General features: G+C 42.1%; 2 long non-coding RNA genes across 2 annotated transcripts; both read right to left on the minus strand.

The window, feature by feature from the left end:
* Positions 1–431: 431 nt before the first annotated feature.
* On the minus strand, positions 432–1,948 carry LOC131484056 (uncharacterized). The gene is made up of 3 exons (XR_009247992.1): positions 1,606–1,948; positions 1,242–1,316; positions 432–597 (listed from the first exon to the last, which is right to left on the minus strand). It is a non-coding gene; the product is annotated as an uncharacterized LOC131484056 (long non-coding RNA).
* A 7,732-nt stretch (positions 1,949–9,680) lies between these two features.
* Positions 9,681–11,090, minus strand: LOC131484057 (uncharacterized). Its single transcript, XR_009247993.1, has 3 exons — positions 10,743–11,090; positions 10,379–10,453; positions 9,681–9,723 (listed from the first exon to the last, which is right to left on the minus strand). It is a non-coding gene; the product is annotated as an uncharacterized LOC131484057 (long non-coding RNA).
* Positions 11,091–18,518: the final 7,428 nt, after the last annotated feature.

Consider the following 18,518-nt stretch of genomic DNA (forward strand, 5'->3'; position numbering starts at 1 on the left):
CCAAGTTTACTTTCCTCATAAAGACATCTAAATATGGTTTCCTAAGACAGTTATATACTTAACCTTTACAGAGCTGGGCACTTACAATAATACATCAACTGTTATCCCAGCAAGGGACTCGCCTTCATTTGATCAAGTCAGCTAGATGCCAAAACGCTGAGATACGACTGCAAAAATGAAAACTAATCACTATCAATTAGGAGTACACATAACAATTCTAAATAAACTGTATCAAATACAATCTGGCAATATAGCAAAACTCACATTTTATTCACAGATACAATAATCATTCAATATCAACTCATCTTTTTGATATAATTTCTTATATCAACACTATATATTCATTGGACTCTCCACGTATCACAATTGCAGTTGCCTTTAAAACATCAGTTCTCAAATTTCGATGTGGCCGTCAGACCTCTAATGCCGCTGGTGACAAGTAAGCCCAAGTCTAGGTAGACAAAAGTAACACGTATTCACAGTGTTGCACTCTCCCAAATCGTGAGTCAAGGAAAGAAAAACCACGAATATTTCCAGTGGCTGATATACAAGCAGTGGTCATTTCAGAGCATGTAGCATATTTGAAACAAGTTCTTCCTGGAAGAAAGGTTTAAAACAAGTTAAAATTAATTGTATACTTCCAGGGTGTTGTGGGCAGCTGGAGCCTTGGATAAAGTCCACGCTTCAGAAACAAAGTGTGAAAAGAAATATTCTCTTCAGTGACCTGACATATGTGTTCTATATACTGTCACAGTATTCTCAAGATGAACACAAGAGATAAGATTAGTATTTGTAAGACTTTGCATTACAACACTCAGAGAGACAGGGATGCCTGGGGAGCTAAGTTGGTTAAGCCCCCAAATCTTGGTTTCAGCTCAGGTTATGACCTAATGTTTCTTGAGTTGCAGCCTTACATCCGGTTCTGGGCTGACAACATGGAGACTGTTTGGGGTTCTCTCCCTCTCTCTCTCTCTGCCCCTCCCCCACTCATGCCCTAGCAGGCATGTTGCCTCTCTCCCTCTCTCTCTCTCAAAAGAAATAAATAAAGTTTAACAATATATGTATTTTTTTAAAAGTAAATAAATTGGGCAACACAAAGACTGTTGTGTCTTATGGGTTTCATTTCCGTGTGAATCTCAGCCCACAGCCACTGGTCAAGCCAAATAAACTGCAAAGAAACACATAAAGGTGTTGGAAAAACACAGAATTTAGTGATCATGGAGCAGGTTGGGAGTACTCACACAGCTCTTCACTTCTTCCATTGTTTCATACAACATTTTGAGAAACTGTCTCCTCTTTTTATGGTGCGAGATTACCTTAAGGAAAAGACAATCAAATGGGACGTATTATTCAATCTTACTTCACTCAAAATTTTGAAAACTCTATTCTTTCATTGTTCACGTTTTCATCACTGCAAAATGTTCATGTTGCTGTACTCTCCAGATGAGTACAACTCGGGGAAATTTCAGCTATTTGAAACGACTCCTTTTCTTTCCTAATATTACCAACTTAGAGGCAATTCTCCTTGGAAGGAGACCTCTGACATCAAGACAAATGGCCATTTTGGAGACATGAATTTTCCGCACGACTTGCCATCGGCCTTACCTTTTTCCGGCCATGGTGGCGAGTTTTCCTGAGTTTCTTCTCTGTTCTTGATTCCCACATTCCATCCTGGTCCCTCTCAGGAACCAGCGATGTTTTGTCTGCCTCCTGATCATCCAGCTTCAAATCTGACACTTCAAAGAAAGATAGCTCTGAACGGGAGATGAAGAAGGTCAGGTTTTCCAGAGCTGGGGATATTTGAGATTAAGATCCACCCATGTAGAAATAGATACATGAAAGAGTGACTATGTGCGTGAACAATCCAACTGATAGAGGCTAAAATCCCGAAATCTGTCCTAAGCAAATGCAAGAAACCAAAAATACATCTGGTGTCTGATGTCTCATCCCTAACTTTTGCCCCACCCCAGTCACCTTCCAAACCTCTTAGAGACTCAAGCTAACCTCGTGAAGCAGCTTGACACACATCTTCCTTTCCTGTCATTTCTTTTTCTCCATTTGCTGGCATCTCCAACAGCATTTTAATTTCATCTTCGATTTCATAGTTTTGGAGAAACTGGGCTAGAAACTCATCGCCAACAACGGGTTTATCTGATGATACAGAAAAGAAATGCTGAAATTTGGAGACTCCGGGGAAATTAGATTTCCCAAAACATATTCTTCTTTTACAACACTCAGTAATACCCCTACGTCATGAATTAGAGTTAAGCCATGGGTGGGTGCTATGGAAAACAGAGCAGAAAACAGTTAGATAATGAAGAGAGAGGGGCCCCTGGGTGTCTCAGTCATTAAGCATCTGACTCTTGGTTTCCAGGAAGGTCATGATCTCACAATTCTTGGGATCCAACCCGCGTCCACCTCTGCACTGACAACATGGAGTTTGTTTGGTTTCTCCTCTCCCCCTCTCTCTCCTGCCCTCTACCCCCCCACCCACCCCGACACAAATAAACAATTAAAAAAAAGAAAAAAAAACCTGCGGGATACAGGTATCATCTGAGAGCGATATATTCACTCAGGTCTTAGAGTAAAAGACAAGTAAAGATTTCATTTCATACAAGGCTAAAAGCTCTCACATTTAAACATATAGTCTTGTCCTTGGCATCGAGTTCTTCCTTTGCCTAACCAGCAGAGAAGTGTTGAAAGGTCAATAGATAGACACTAAGGATCTTAAAGGCAACAGCTTAAAGGAATAACACACACAAATTCTAAAGAGAAGGACAGTGTTGTCATAAGAATACCTGTATGGGAGATCTCCTCTCTTTGACGTATGTTCAAGGGAATTTCCATTGAATGATTCTGGAAAACAAAATGGAGAAGATTTTCATTTTGGTGGGACTTCTGAGCCCAGTGGAGCACATAGATTTCTTAGACATGGTGGACAACCAAAGGCGATATTTGTGAGGGTCTTTTGGCTGAATACTGTCACCCGGAAGGTGAACTGAAACTGAGGCTGTAATCTCCACAAACTTAAATGGTATCTGATACGTTTTAGTCCGGACACTCGTAGCCAGTTAGGTCCTTGAAGGCAAGTTGGAGACAATTCCACAGTCTATGGCTTTGCCCTGATGCCACCCGCTGTGACTCTGGGCCCAGTATTTGGCTCATGAAAAATCCAATACAGTTGCAGAGAATCCAGCCTCCATTGTTATACTCCCATACTCCTCACAAGCACCTTTACAATTCTAGGTAATTCTCCAGAGCCCCCAAGTGTTAAGTGGTGCCGTAGTTCAACACTAATCTTTCCTTCATGCAACGGCCCCTCCGTGTTAAGCATGCCCTCGACATGGACTCACTAGTATTTCCACGTGCCCAAGGTCAAAACTCCCCTAGGCATCTCCAGGATGCTTCTTGGCCCTCAAAGTATTCTACAACCTGCATAATAGTTTTCTGCTCGTCCCATTTGCCTCTAACTCCCGGGGAAAAGCCATAACCCACCTGGCATGGCAAGCTCTCCATCCTTGAAATGGCTGAAGACAGATTTCCACCTGGAGACTTCTGTTTTTCAAGGCAAGGGAATCGCATTAGCATTAACGAAATCAAATCCATCAAGTCGTTACAGGAAGCTTGGCTCTCACCTTTATCCCTGATAACATGAGGACCTTTCAGACTCTTTCACCATGAAGATGATACTCCCACTTTGATTTGAGTGCATACATTTTCTATGCGTACCTTGGATCCCTGAAGCCCATTTGTGGAAGTCACGTGTAAACTCCCTGGATAAGTGAATTTTCCCTTCAGAGTCTAGTTCCCAAACACAATCATATGGGCCCCGCACCTAAATTTTAGGAAGATTCGTGGCAGAGCCCAGTTACTGAGTGTAACCGTAACTATTGAGAAGCTAGCTACAAAAGAATTCTTCAGTTCAAATTGTCTGTTGTTCCCTTCTAGAATTTTGATTTCAGAAAGAAAATACAAATTTGGCATTGCAGAGTTGGCTTTAAAATATTTGATAACCTCCTAAGAATGTATGTGTTTACTCTGTCAACGAATACAATGGCAGTGTTTTTGTCAAGGCGATACAAGTTTTTCGTGTATTTTTAACAGGCTCAGCCAACTGAGATCCTACAAGGAAATCAGCTAAAGTTCCTGTCTCCCGGGCACCTGGGTGGCTCAGTCAGTTAAGCTTCCGACTTCAGCTTAAGTCATAATCTCATGGTTGGTAAGTTTGATCCCCACGTGGGACTCTGCGCTGACAGTTCAGAGCCTGGAGCCTGCTTCACATTCTGTGTCTCCCTCTCTCTCTGCCCTCCCCCGCTTACACTCTTTGCCTCTCTCTCCCAAAAATAAAGAAACACTACAAATGAAATTGTTTTAAACCCTTCAACAAAACTACAGACAAATCACATTGATTAACATAGATTTGTTAAGATCTTAAAAGGTTGCTTAGAAAAGGAATGTGTTAGGGGCTCCGGAATGGCTTAGCCGGTTAAGCCTCTGACTTGGGCTCAAGTCATGATCTCATGGTTAGTGAGCTCCAGCCCAACTTCCTGTGAGCCCTGCTTCTCTCTCCCCGCCCCCTTCCCCTGGCTCACCTGGACCCAGTCTCACTCCCTCTCAAAAAAAATAAAAAAGAAAAGCAGTATATTAGGAAGAAGTGCACTTTACTGCAGGAATTCAAGGACGGTTCAGCATAGAGGAATCAATTAACATTATCTGTTTAGGTTGCAAATTAACACTATAAACTAAGGAAGACAAGTCCCGGTGATAATACTGATAGGTGTCAGAGGAAAATATGTGATGCTCTACAACAACTTTCACATTTTAAGAAATTCTCATCAAATTAGATGCAGTGAAGCACTTTTTTTGTTTTTAATTTCAGACAAGTTAATTAGCATATAGTGCAACCATGATTTCAGGAGTAGATTCCTTAATGCTCCTTGCCCATTTAGCCCATCCCACCTCCCACAATCCCTCCAATAACCCCCTGTTCGTTCTCCCTATTTAAGAGTCTCCGACGTTTTGTAATACTCCATTGTATATATTTATCACATCAATGTATTACTCCATTGTGTGTGTGTATATATATATATATATATATATATATATATCACATCTCCTTTATCCATTCATCCGTCGATGGACATTTGGGCTCTTTCCTTACTTTGGCTATTGTTGGTAAACCCTTTTTAAAATATGAATGAATATAGATAGGACAGGTATTTTAACGCTGATGTTTTTTTCTTCTCTTATATTTTTCAGTATTTCTTCTTTTTTTTAATTCTTTACATTTAATGTTTATTTATTTTGAGAAAGAGACAGAGACAATGAGCAAGCAGAGGAGGGCCAGAGAGAGAAAGAGGGACACAGAATCTGAAGCAATCTCCTGGCTCTGAGCTGTTAGCACAGAACCTCACGTGGGGCTTGAACTCATGAACCGCGATATCATGACCAGAGCAGAAGGCAGATGTTTAACAGACTGAAACACTCAGGTGCTCCTTTATCTACTTTTTCTAGAGCCATGGTCTGTTCTTTCCAAGCCTTTGGTCCCAGTCCAATGGAGATCATATCTTTGCGTTTTGCTCTCTTGACGATGAGCAGTTTTCGGTTTAACATTCTGTCCAATATTTTTAGTACATCATTTAATAAACTGAGCTCTTTTTTAAGTGTGTGATCCTCCTTCTTCATATTTAATACTGTTTCTTTTTCTTACTCCCCGTTTTAAAATATTTTTATTCATCTTCAAATGGGTAGGATTCTTGCCAGACTCCCGGGCTGAGAGGCATGTAGATTTCCCTTGGCTTATTGCATTTGACATACATATGTATAGGTTGAATGCCCTTCAAGGAGCAATATTTACCAGTCACTTTGTTGTCATTAGCACTTACCTCAATTCCTAGTGGTCTACCTCAAATCTTTCATCGAAGGCAGTGTTTGTTAAACTAAAGATCACAACGTATTAACAGAGCCTGATATCACTTTAGAAAATCACAACTCGAAATGTCCTGTGCATTGCCTGTAACTGTGTAACTCCTGCTTGGCCAAGGCTGTTTTCAGTTGTATGTACATACTCATGCATATGTGCGTAAAATGCGTTTCTTACTGTGGTCATAGTCACAATTGTTGAAGAGCACTGCTCTTGGCGGATATGCTCTGCTAAAATCGGTTGATACCTTAGTCCCACTGCCTGTTTCTCGAATCCTTTGAAATACAAGAACGTAACAAAACTTAAATCCACCTTCTGATGCACGTGTTTGTCACACATCAAAATAGATTAAAACTTTCTCTGATACTCTGACGCATCCCTCCTTCCCTATTTCCTCAAGCCCTGCTGTCCCTGGCCTTTGCGAAGACTGCTTTTCAACGCAGTGATAAAGGATTAAATGCAATGGACAGCGTCCACAGTTCAGGGACAACTAACTGTTCCATATGATGCTTTAACAGGACCCAACATCTCTAAACAAGGGAGAGGAAAGGAGGCAAGAATAAAGTCTCTTTCAGGCTCCTGTCAGGTAGATGGGGCTTCTGTATCTGTTTAGAACACATCATCACCATCTGTGCATTCAGTGGAAGGAAATCGTGAATTGCTAGTAGTCTTTTACTTAACCTTTTTTTTTTTTCCCAAACTCGTCTGTTTCATGCTACATATTTCCTGGAGAAACTGCAGTAAAATTTCCGGTCTCACGAGATTTGAAAGCACCTATTTTATTTTACTTATTATTTTTTTTAACACTTATTTATATCCAAATGACAGAGAGACACAGAGTGCGAATGGAGGAGGGGCAGAGAGAGAGGGAGACACAGAATTCCAAGCAGGCTGCAGGTTCCAAACTGTCAGCACAGAACCCGATGCGGGGCACGAACTCATGGACCGCAAGAGCGTGACCTGAGTCAAAGTCAGTCGCTCAACCGACTTAGCCACCAAGGAGCCTGTTCTTTTATTTTATTTTTAAGTTTATTTATTTATTTATTTATTTATTTATTTATTTATTTATAGAGATAGAGATATTCCCAAGTCAGGGAGGGGCAGAGAGAGAGGGAGACAGAGAGAATCACAAGCAGGCTGTGTGCTGCCCCCACAGAGCCCGATGTGGGGCTCTAACTCACCAGAAGGTGGGGTCATACCTGAGCCAAAACCCATAGTCTGACACTCAATCGACTGAGCCACCCAGGTGTCCCTGAAAGCATCGATTTTATGTATTTAAAATTGTCACCTGCCTGTTTTGTGTATCATTATATCCACTTTTTTTCCCTCACCTTTGTCTCTTTCTTTTTGTGTCCTTTGCAACTTTGTGAAAGATGTTCAACCTCAAATGGACCCAGAGGATCCAAAAGGAAATATCTCCTGCGTACGTGCTCTGCACTTAGGAAAACAACGTGTAAGAACTACGGGGCTGATTTTCCATAAGTGCCCGATTTACAGAAAACTGATAACATTGACATCATCTGAAATGACAGGGATGTGGTCAGGGGTTACCTTGTGTGACCCTTGTGATGTGCTGTTTCACCTACAGTGTCCGGACACGTGAACAAGAACCAACCGCGATCAGGTGGGTCTCACCAAAGAAGCCCAAGTGAACTGCATTTGGATGATTGGATTGCTTTTGTCCGCTGGGGGAGTTTTCAAAGCTGCTCTCTGTTTTTATTCTAGCAGATTCTGAGTGCCTCTCCCCTCTTTGGATTCCCAGCTCATTAACACAGCCTCTGCCACGCCCTCAACTCACCCACCTGTAGCTTGCCTCACTTTGCCCGTTTCAAATTGCAATTCCTCCCTTATTCCCAAACAAAGTCATCTGTTTTGAGTTTGGAGCTTCTTTTATAGGTCAATATTCCCTGGATCAGAAGTAGGATTCAGGGGGGGTGCCTAGGTGGCTCAGTGGGTTAAGCGTCCGACTTCGGCTCAGGTCAAGAGCTCACGGTTGGTGAGTTCAAGTCCCACATCTGGCTCTGTGCGGTCAGTTGGGGGCGTGGAGCCTGCTTCAGATCTGTGACTCCCTCTCTTGGCCCTTCTCCTGGTTGCACGCTCTCTCTGTCGCGCGCTCTCTCTCTCTCAAAAGTAAATAAACATTTTTTTAAAAATTTTTAACGTAACTAAAAGGGGGTAATAGAAACTCTGAAACGTGGGCTCTAGAAAGATCCTACTGCCCAGAGATCCATGGAACTGCATGAAGAAGACATCTTCCCACATGAGGAGAGAGAGAAATGAAAACCATAACTGAACGAAAGACTTGATTTCCAACTCAACAACAGCAAGAAAGAAAGAGAGAAATCGAAACCCTGTTATGCAAATTAACGATAGGGTTGACACAACTAAGAATACAAACTATTTAAAAGGAAATGAAAATAAAGACTCATCATACCACACCACCAGGACAGAAGAAAAGTAGCACTGTGAGGACAACGTCTGATTTAAAATATGCTAATAGAAGAAAGACTGTAAAGAATTATCTCAATACCACATGTTATGAAATTAAACATCTTAAGAGGGGCACATGGGAGGCTCAGTCTGTTCAGCGTCTGACTTGAGCTGAGGTCACCATCACTCGGCTTATGAGTTAGAGCCACGGGTCCCCCTCTGTGCTGACAGCTCAGAACCTGGAGCCTGCTTCAGTTCCTGTGTCTCCCTCTCTCTCTGTCCCTCCCCTGCTCACACTCTCTCTCTCTCAAAACTAAATGAAATCACAAAATCTTTGTGAATCTTACACAAAGCTAACTTCCGAGAATTTCAAGAGTGACCTAACAAAGATCAAAGTAAGAAGAAATAAAATAGACAATCGCACTTAAAAGAGCAGTGAAATCTAAACCTAGACTTTTCCGGGAGACCTGGGTGGCTGAGGCGGTTAAGCCTCTTAAGTCGGCTCAGGTCATGATCTCCAGGTTTGTGAGTTCGAGCCCCGAGTCGGGCTCCGTGCTGACACCTCAGAACCTGGAGCCTACTTCAAATTCTGTGTCTCCCTCTCTCTCTGCCCCTCCCCCCACCTATTCTCGCTCTCTCGCTCTCTCTCTGTAGTCAAAAATAAAAACTTGTTAATTTTTTTTTCAAATGTAGACTCTTCCTAGTACAAAGTAAATGGCTACACTTGACACAAGGTAATCAAAAGCTAGAACAGATTCCATACCCAGAGATCACCAAGATGCTTCACAAATAGAGTCACCTAGACATGGCTTCCTGCCTGAGTTACATAGTTAACCTTTACAGAGCTGAGCACTTACAATAATATTTCAACTGTTATCCCAACAAGGGACTCGCCTTCATTTCTTCAAGTCAGCTTAATGCCAAAACACCCAGATATGGCCCCAACAGCGAAAACTAATCAATACCAATAGGAGTAGAGATGAACAATTCTACCTAAAATGCAATCAAATACAATCCAGCCACACATCAAAATAATACATTTTATTTACAGGTATAATAATCTTTGAACATCAAGACACCTTTTGGTACAACTTCTTATAACAACACTGTGTATTCATTGGACTCTCCACTTATCACAATTGCAGTTGCCTTTAAAACATCAGTTCTCAAATTTCGATGTGGCGGTCAGACCTCTAATGCCGCTGGTGACAAGTAAGCCCAGGTCGAGGTAGACAAAAGTAACACGTATTCACAGTGTTGCACTCTCCGAAATCTTGAGTCAAGGAAAGAAAAACCACGAATATTTCCCGTGGCTGATCTACAAGCAGTGGTCATTTCAGAGCATGTAGCATATTGGAAACAAGTTCTTCCTGGAAGAAAGGTTTAAAACAAGTTAAAATTAATTCTGCATTTCTGGGGTGTGGTGGGCAGCTGGAGCCTTGGATAAAGTCCACACTTCAGAAACAAAGTGTGAAAAGAAATATTCTCTTCAGTGACCTGACACTTGTGTTCTATATACTCTCACGGTATTCTCAAGATGAACACAAGAGATAAGATTAGTATTTGTAAGACTTTGCATCACAACACTCAGACAGACAGGGATGCCTGGGAGCTATGTTGGTTAAGCCCCCAAATCTTGGTTTCAGCTCACATCATGACCTAATGCTTCTTGAGATCGAGCCCTAAGTCCAGCTCTGGGCTGACAACACGGAGACTGTTTGAGGTTCTCTCTCTCTCTCTCTCTCTCTCTCTCTCTCTGCCCCTCCCCCACTCATGCCTTAGCAGGCATGTTGCCTCTCTCCCTCTCTCTCTCTCAAAAGAAATAAATAAAGTTTAACAATATATGTATTTTTTAAAAAGTAAATAAATTGGGCAACACAAAGACTGTTGTGTCTTATGGGTTTCATTTCCGTGTGAATCTCAGCCCACAGCCACTGGTCAAGCCAAATAAACTGCAAAGAAACACATAAAGGTGTTGGAAAAACACAGAATTTAGTGATCATGGAGCAGGTTGGGAGTACTCACACAGCTCTTCACTTCTTCCATTGTTTCATACAACATTTTGAGAAACTGTCTCCTCTTTTTATGGTGCGAGATTACCTTAAGGAAAAGACAATCAAATGGGACGTATTATTCAATCTTACTTCACTCAAAATTTTGAAAACTCTATTCTTTCATTGTTCACGTTTTCATCACTGCAAAATGTTCATGTTGCTGTACTCTCCAGATGAGTACAACTCGGGGAAATTTCAGCTATTTGAAACGACTCCTTTTCTTTCCTAATATTACCAACTTAGAGGCAATTCTCCTTGGAAGGAGACCTCTGACATCAAGACAAATGGCCATTTTGGAGACATGAATTTTCCGCACGACTTGCCATCGGCCTTACCTTTTTCCGGCCATGGTGGCGAGTTTTCCTGAGTTTCTTCTCTGTTCTTGATTCCCACATTCCATCCTGGTCCCTCTCAGGAACCAGCGATGTTTTGTCTGCCTCCTGATCATCCAGCTTCAAATCTGACACTTCAAAGAAAGATAGCTCTGAACGGGAGATGAAGAAGGTCAGGTTTTCCAGAGCTGGGGATATTTGAGATTAAGATCCACCCATGTAGAAATAGATACATGAAAGAGTGACTATGTGCGTGAACAATCCAACTGATAGAGGCTAAAATCCCGAAATCTGTCCTAAGCAAATGCAAGAAACCAAAAATACATCTGGTGTCTGATGTCTCATCCCTAACTTTTGCCCCACCCCAGTCACCTTCCAAACCTCTTAGAGACTCAAGCTAACCTCGTGAAGCAGCTTGACACACATCTTCCTTTCCTGTCATTTCTTTTTCTCCATTTGCTGGCATCTCCAACAGCATTTTAATTTCATCTTCGATTTCATAGTTTTGGAGAAACTGGGCTAGAAACTCATCGCCAACAACGGGTTTATCTGATGATACAGAAAAGAAATGCTGAAATTTGGAGACTCCGGGGAAATTAGATTTCCCAAAACATATTCTTCTTGTACAACACTCAGTAATACCCCTACGTCATGAATTAGAGTTAAGCCATGGGTGGGTGCTATGGAAAACAGAGCAGAAAACAGTTAGATAATGAAGAGAGAGGGGCCCCTGGGTGTCTCAGTCATTAAGCATCTGACTCTTGGTTTCCAGGAAGGTCATGATCTCACAGTTCTTGGGATCCAACCCGCGTCCACCTCTGCACTGACAACATGGAGTTTGTTTGGTTTCTCCTCTCCCCCTCTCTCTCCTGCCCTCTACCCCCCCACCCACCCCGACACAAATAAACAATTAAAAAAAAGAAAAAAAAACCTGCGGGATACAGGTATCATCTGAGAGCGATATATTCACTCAGGTCTTAGAGTAAAAGACAAGTAAAGATTTCATTTCATACAAGGCTAAAAGCTCTCACATTTAAACATATAGTCTTGTCCTTGGCATCGAGTTCTTCCTTTGCCTAACCAGCAGAGAAGTGTTGAAAGGTCAATAGATAGACACTAAGGATCTTAAAGGCAACAGCTTAAAGGAATAACACACACAAATTCTAAAGAGAAGGACAGTGTTGTCATAAGAATACCTGTATGGGAGATCTCCTCTCTTTGACGTATGTTCAAGGGAATTTCCATTGAATGATTCTGGAAAACAAAATGGAGAAGATTTTCATTTTGGTGGGACTTCTGAGCCCAGTGGAGCACATAGATTTCTTAGACATGGTGGACAACCAAAGGCGATATTTGTGAGGGTCTTTTGGCTGAATACTGTCACCCGGAAGGTGAACTGAAACTGAGGCTGTAATCTCCACAAACTTAAATGGTATCTGATACGTTTTAGTCCGGACACTCGTAGCCAGTTAGGTCCTTGAAGGCAAGTTGGAGACAATTCCACAGTCTATGGCTTTGCCCTGATGCCACCCGCTGTGACTCTGGGCCCAGTATTTGGCTCATGAAAAATCCAATACAGTTGCAGAGAATCCAGCCTCCATTGTTATACTCCCATACTCCTCACAAGCACCTTTACAATTCTAGGTAATTCTCCAGAGCCCCCAAGTGTTAAGTGGTGCCGTAGTTCAACACTAATCTTTCCTTCATGCAACGGCCCCTCCGTGTTAAGCATGCCCTCGACATGGACTCACTAGTATTTCCACGTGCCCAAGGTCAAAACTCCCCTAGGCATCTCCAGGATGCTTCTTGGCCCTCAAAGTATTCTACAACCTGCATAATAGTTTTCTGCTCGTCCCATTTGCCTCTAACTCCCGGGGAAAAGCCATAACCCACCTGGCATGGCAAGCTCTCCATCCTTGAAATGGCTGAAGACAGATTTCCACCTGGAGACTTCTGTTTTTCAAGGCAAGGGAATCGCATTAGCATTAACGAAATCAAATCCATCAAGTCGTTACAGGAAGCTTGGCTCTCACCTTTATCCCTGATAACATGAGGACCTTTCAGACTCTTTCACCATGAAGATGATACTCCCACTTTGATTTGAGTGCATACATTTTCTATGCGTACCTTGGATCCCTGAAGCCCATTTGTGGAAGTCACGTGTAAACTCCCTGGATAAGTGAATTTTCCCTTCAGAGTCTAGTTCCCAAACATAATCATATGGGCCCCGCACCTAAATTTTAGGAAGATTCGTGGCAGAGCCCAGTTACTGAGTGTAACCGTAACTATTGAGAAGCTAGCTACAAAAGAATTCTTCAGTTCAAATTGTCTGTTGTTCCCTTCTAGAATTTTGATTTCAGAAAGAAAATACAAATTTGGCATTGCAGAGTTGGCTTTAAAATATTTGATAACCTCCTAAGAATGTATGTGTTTACTCTGTCAACGAATACAATGGCAGTGTTTTTGTCAAGGCGATACAAGTTTTTCGTGTATTTTTAACAGGCTCAGCCAACTGAGATCCTACAAGGAAATCAGCTAAAGTTCCTGTCTCCCGGGCACCTGGGTGGCTCAGTCAGTTAAGCTTCCGACTTCAGCTTAAGTCATAATCTCATGGTTGGTAAGTTTGATCCCCACGTGGGACTCTGCGCTGACAGTTCAGAGCCTGGAGCCTGCTTCACATTCTGTGTCTCCCTCTCTCTCTGCCCTCCCCCGCTTACACTCTTTGCCTCTCTCTCCCAAAAATAAAGAAACACTACAAATGAAATTGTTTTAAACCCTTCAACAAAACTACAGACAAATCACATTGATTAACATAGATTTGTTAAGATCTTAAAAGGTTGCTTAGAAAAGGAATGTGTTAGGGGCTCCGGAATGGCTTAGCCGGTTAAGCCTCTGACTTGGGCTCAAGTCATGATCTCATGGTTAGTGAGCTCCAGCCCAACTTCCTGTGAGCCCTGCTTCTCTCTCCCCGCCCCCTTCCCCTGGCTCACCTGGACCCAGTCTCACTCCCTCTCAAAAAAAATAAAAAAGAAAAGCAGTATATTAGGAAGAAGTGCACTTTACTGCAGGAATTCAAGGACGGTTCAGCATAGAGGAATCAATTAACATTATCTGTTTAGGTTGCAAATTAACACTATAAACTAAGGAAGACAAGTCCCGGTGATAATACTGATAGGTGTCAGAGGAAAATATGTGATGCTCTACAACAACTTTCACATTTTAAGAAATTCTCATCAAATTAGATGCAGTGAAGCACTTTTTTTGTTTTTAATTTCAGACAAGTTAATTAGCATATAGTGCAACCATGATTTCAGGAGTAGATTCCTTAATGCTCCTTGCCCATTTAGCCCATCCCACCTCCCACAATCCCTCCAATAACCCCCTGTTCGTTCTCCCTATTTAAGAGTCTCCGACGTTTTGTAATACTCCATTGTATATATTTATCACATCAATGTATTACTCCATTGTGTGTGTATATATATATATATATATATATATATATATATATCACATCTCCTTTATCCATTCATCCGTCGATGGACATTTGGGCTCTTTCCTTACTTTGGCTATTGTTGGTAAACCCTTTTTAAAATATGAATGAATATAGATAGGACAGGTATTTTAACGCTGATGTTTTTTTCTTCTCTTATATTTTTCAGTATTTCTTCTTTTTTTTAATTCTTTACATTTAATGTTTATTTATTTTGAGAAAGAGACAGAGACAATGAGCAAGCAGAGGAGGGCCAGAGAGAGAAAGAGGGACACAGAATCTGAAGCAATCTCCTGGCTCTGAGCTGTTAGCACAGAACCTCACGTGGGGCTTGAACTCATGAACCGCGATATCATGACCAGAGCAGAAGGCAGATGTTTAACAGACTGAAACACTCAGGTGCTCCTTTATCTACTTTTTCTAGAGCCATGGTCTGTTCTTTCCAAGCCTTTGGTCCCAGTCCAATGGAGATCATATCTTTGCGTTTTGCTCTCTTGACGATGAGCAGTTTTCGGTTTAACATTCTGTCCAATATTTTTAGTACATCATTTAATAAACTGAGCTCTTTTTTAAGTGTGTGATCCTCCTTCTTCATATTTAATACTGTTTCTTTTTCTTACTCCCCGTTTTAAAATATTTTTATTCATCTTCAAATGGGTAGGATTCTTGCCAGACTCCCGGGCTGAGAGGCATGTAGATTTCCCTTGGCTTATTGCATTTGACATACATATGTATAGGTTGAATGCCCTTCAAGGAGCAATATTTACCAGTCACTTTGTTGTCATTAGCACTTACCTCAATTCCTAGTGGTCTACCTCAAATCTTTCATCGAAGGCAGTGTTTGTTAAACTAAAGATCACAACGTATTAACAGAGCCTGATATCACTTTAGAAAATCACAACTCGAAATGTCCTGTGCATTGCCTGTAACCGTGTAACTCCTGCTTGGCCAAGGCTGTTTTCAGTTGTATGTACATACTCATGCATATGTGCGTAAAATGCGTTTCTTACTGTGGTCATAGTCACAATTGTTGAAGAGCACTGCTCTTGGCGGATATGCTCTGCTAAAATCGGTTGATACCTTAGTCCCACTGCCTGTTTCTCGAATCCTTTGAAATACAAGAACGTAACAAAACTTAAATCCACCTTCTGATGCACGTGTTTGTCACACATCAAAATAGATTAAAACTTTCTCTGATACTCTGACGCATCCCTCCTTCCCTATTTCCTCAAGCCCTGCTGTCCCTGGCCTTTGCGAAGACTGCTTTTCAACGCAGTGATAAAGGATTAAATGCAATGGACAGCGTCCACAGTTCAGGGACAACTAACTGTTCCATATGATGCTTTAACAGGACCCAACATCTCTAAACAAGGGAGAGGAAAGGAGGCAAGAATAAAGTCTCTTTCAGGCTCCTGTCAGGTAGATGGAGCTTCTGTATCTGTTTAGAACACATCATCACCATCTGTGCATTCAGTGGAAGGAAATCGTGAATTGCTAGTAGTCTTTTACTTAACCTTTTTTTTTTTTCCCAAACTCGTCTGTTTCATGCTACATATTTCCTGGAGAAACTGCAGTAAAATTTCCGGTCTCACGAGATTTGAAAGCACCTATTTTATTTTACTTATTATTTTTTTTAACACTTATTTATATCCAAATGACAGAGAGACACAGAGTGCGAATGGAGGAGGGGCAGAGAGAGAGGGAGACACAGAATTCCAAGCAGGCTGCAGGTTCCAAACTGTCAGCACAGAACCCGATGCGGGGCACGAACTCATGGACCGCAAGAGTGTGACCTGAGTCAAAGTCAGTCGCTCAACCGACTTAGCCACCAAGGAGCCTGTTCTTTTATTTTATTTTTAAGTTTATTTATTTATTTATTTATTTATTTATTTATTTATTTATAGAGATAGAGATATTCCCAAGTCAGGGAGGGGCAGAGAGAGAGGGAGACAGAGAGAATCACAAGCAGGCTGTGTGCTGCCCCCACAGAGCCCGATGTGGGGCTCTAACTCACCAGAAGGTGGGGTCATACCTGAGCCAAAACCCATAGTCTGACACTCAATCGACTGAGCCACCCAGGTGTCCCTGAAAGCATCGATTTTATGTATTTAAAATTGTCACCTGCCTGTTTTGTGTATCATTATATCCACTTTTTTTCCCTCACCTTTGTCTCTTTCTTTTTGTGTCCTTTGCAACTTTGTGAAAGATGTTCAACCTCAAATGGACCCAGAGGATCCAAAAGGAAATATCTCCTGCGTACGTGCTCTGCACTTAGGAAAACAACGTGTAAGAACTACGGGGCTGATTTTCCATAAGTGCCCGATTTACAGAAAACTGATAACATTGACATCATCTGAAATGACAGGGATGTGGTCAGGGGTTACCTTGTGTGACCCTTGTGATGTGCTGTTTCACCTACAGTGTCCGGACACGTGAACAAGAACCAACCGCGATCAGGTGGGTCTCACCAAAGAAGCCCAAGTGAACTGCATTTGGATGATTGGATTGCTTTTGTCCGCTGGGGGAGTTTTCAAAGCTGCTCTCTGTTTTTATTCTAGCAGATTCTGAGTGCCTCTCCCCTCTTTGGATTCCCAGCTCATTAACGCAGCCTCTGCCACGCCCTCAACTCACCCACCTGTAGCTTGCCTCACTTTGCCCGTTTCAAATTGCAATTCCTCCCTTATTCCCAAACAAAGTCATCTGTTTTGAGTTTGGAGCTTCTTTTATAGGTCAATATTCCCTGGATCAGAAGTAGGATTCAGGGGGGGTGCCTAGGTGGCTCAGTGGGTTAAGCGTCCGACTTCGGCTCAGGTCAAGAGCTCACGGTTGGTGAGTTCAAGTCCCACATCTGGCTCTGTGCGGTCAGTTGGGGGCGTGGAGCCTGCTTCAGATCTGTGACTCCCTCTCTTGGCCCTTCTCCTGGTTGCACGCTCTCTCTGTCGCGCGCTCTCTCTCTCTCAAAAGTAAATAAACATTTTTTAAAAAATTTTTAACGTAACTAAAAGGGGGTAATAGAAACTCTGAAACGTGGGCTCTAGAAAGATCCTACTGCCCAGAGATCCATGGAACTGCATGAAGAAGACATCTTCCCACATGAGGAGAGAGAGAAATGAAAACCATAACTGAACGAAAGACTTGATTTCCAACTCAACAACAGCAAGAAAGAAAGAGAGAAATCGAAACCCTGTTATGCAAATTAACGATAGGGTTGACACAACTAAGAATACAAACTATTTAAAAGGAAATGAAATTAAAGACTAATCATACCACACCACCAGGACAGAAGAAAAGTAGCACTGTGAGGACAACGTCTGATTTAAAATATGCTAATAGAAGAAAGACTGTAAAGAATTATCTCAATACCACATGTTATGAAATTAAACATCTTAAGAGGGGCACATGGGAGGCTCAGTCTGTTCAGCGTCTGACTTGAGCTGAGGTCACCATCACTCGGCTTATGAGTTAGAGCCACGGGTCCCCCTCTGTGCTGACAGCTCAGAGCCTGGAGCCTGCTTCAGTTCCTGTGTCTCCCTCTCTCTCTGTCCCTCCCCTGCTCACACTCTCTCTCTCTCAAAACTAAATGAAATCACAAAATCTTTGTGAATCTTACACAAAGCTAACTTCCGAGAATTTCAAGAGTGACCTAACAAAGATCAAAGTAAGAAGAAATAAAATAGACAATCGCACTTAAAAGAGCAGTGAAATCTAAACCTAGACTTTTCCGGGAGACCTGGGTGGCTGAGGCGGTTAAGCCTCTTAAGTCGGCTCAGGTCATGATCTCCAGGTTTGTGAGTTCGAGCCCCGAGTCGGGCTCCGTGCTGACACCTCAGAACCTGGAGCCTACTTCAAATTCTGTGTCTCCCTCTCTCTCTGCCCCTCCCCCCACCTATTCTCGCTCTCTCGCTCTCTCTCTGTAGTCAAAAATAAAAACTTGTTAATTTTTTTTTCAAATGTAGACTCTTCCTAGTACAAAGTAAATGGCTACACTTGACACAAGGTAATCAAAAGCTAGAACAGATTCCATACCCAGAGATCACCAAGATGCTTCACAAATAGAGTCACCTAGACATGGCTTCCTGCCTGAGTTACATAGTTAACCTTTACAGAGCTGAGCACTTACAATAATATTTCAACTGTTATCCCAACAAGGGACTCGCCTTCATTTCTTCAAGTCAGCTTAATGCCAAAACACCCAGATATGGCCCCAACAGCGAAAACTAATCAATACCAATAGGAGTAGAGATGAACAATTCTACCTAAAATGCAATCAAATACAATCCAGCCACACA

The sequence above is a fragment of the Neofelis nebulosa genome, chromosome 8, assembly GCF_028018385.1.
Source record: "Neofelis nebulosa isolate mNeoNeb1 chromosome 8, mNeoNeb1.pri, whole genome shotgun sequence".
NCBI lineage: Eukaryota > Metazoa > Chordata > Mammalia > Carnivora > Felidae > Neofelis > Neofelis nebulosa.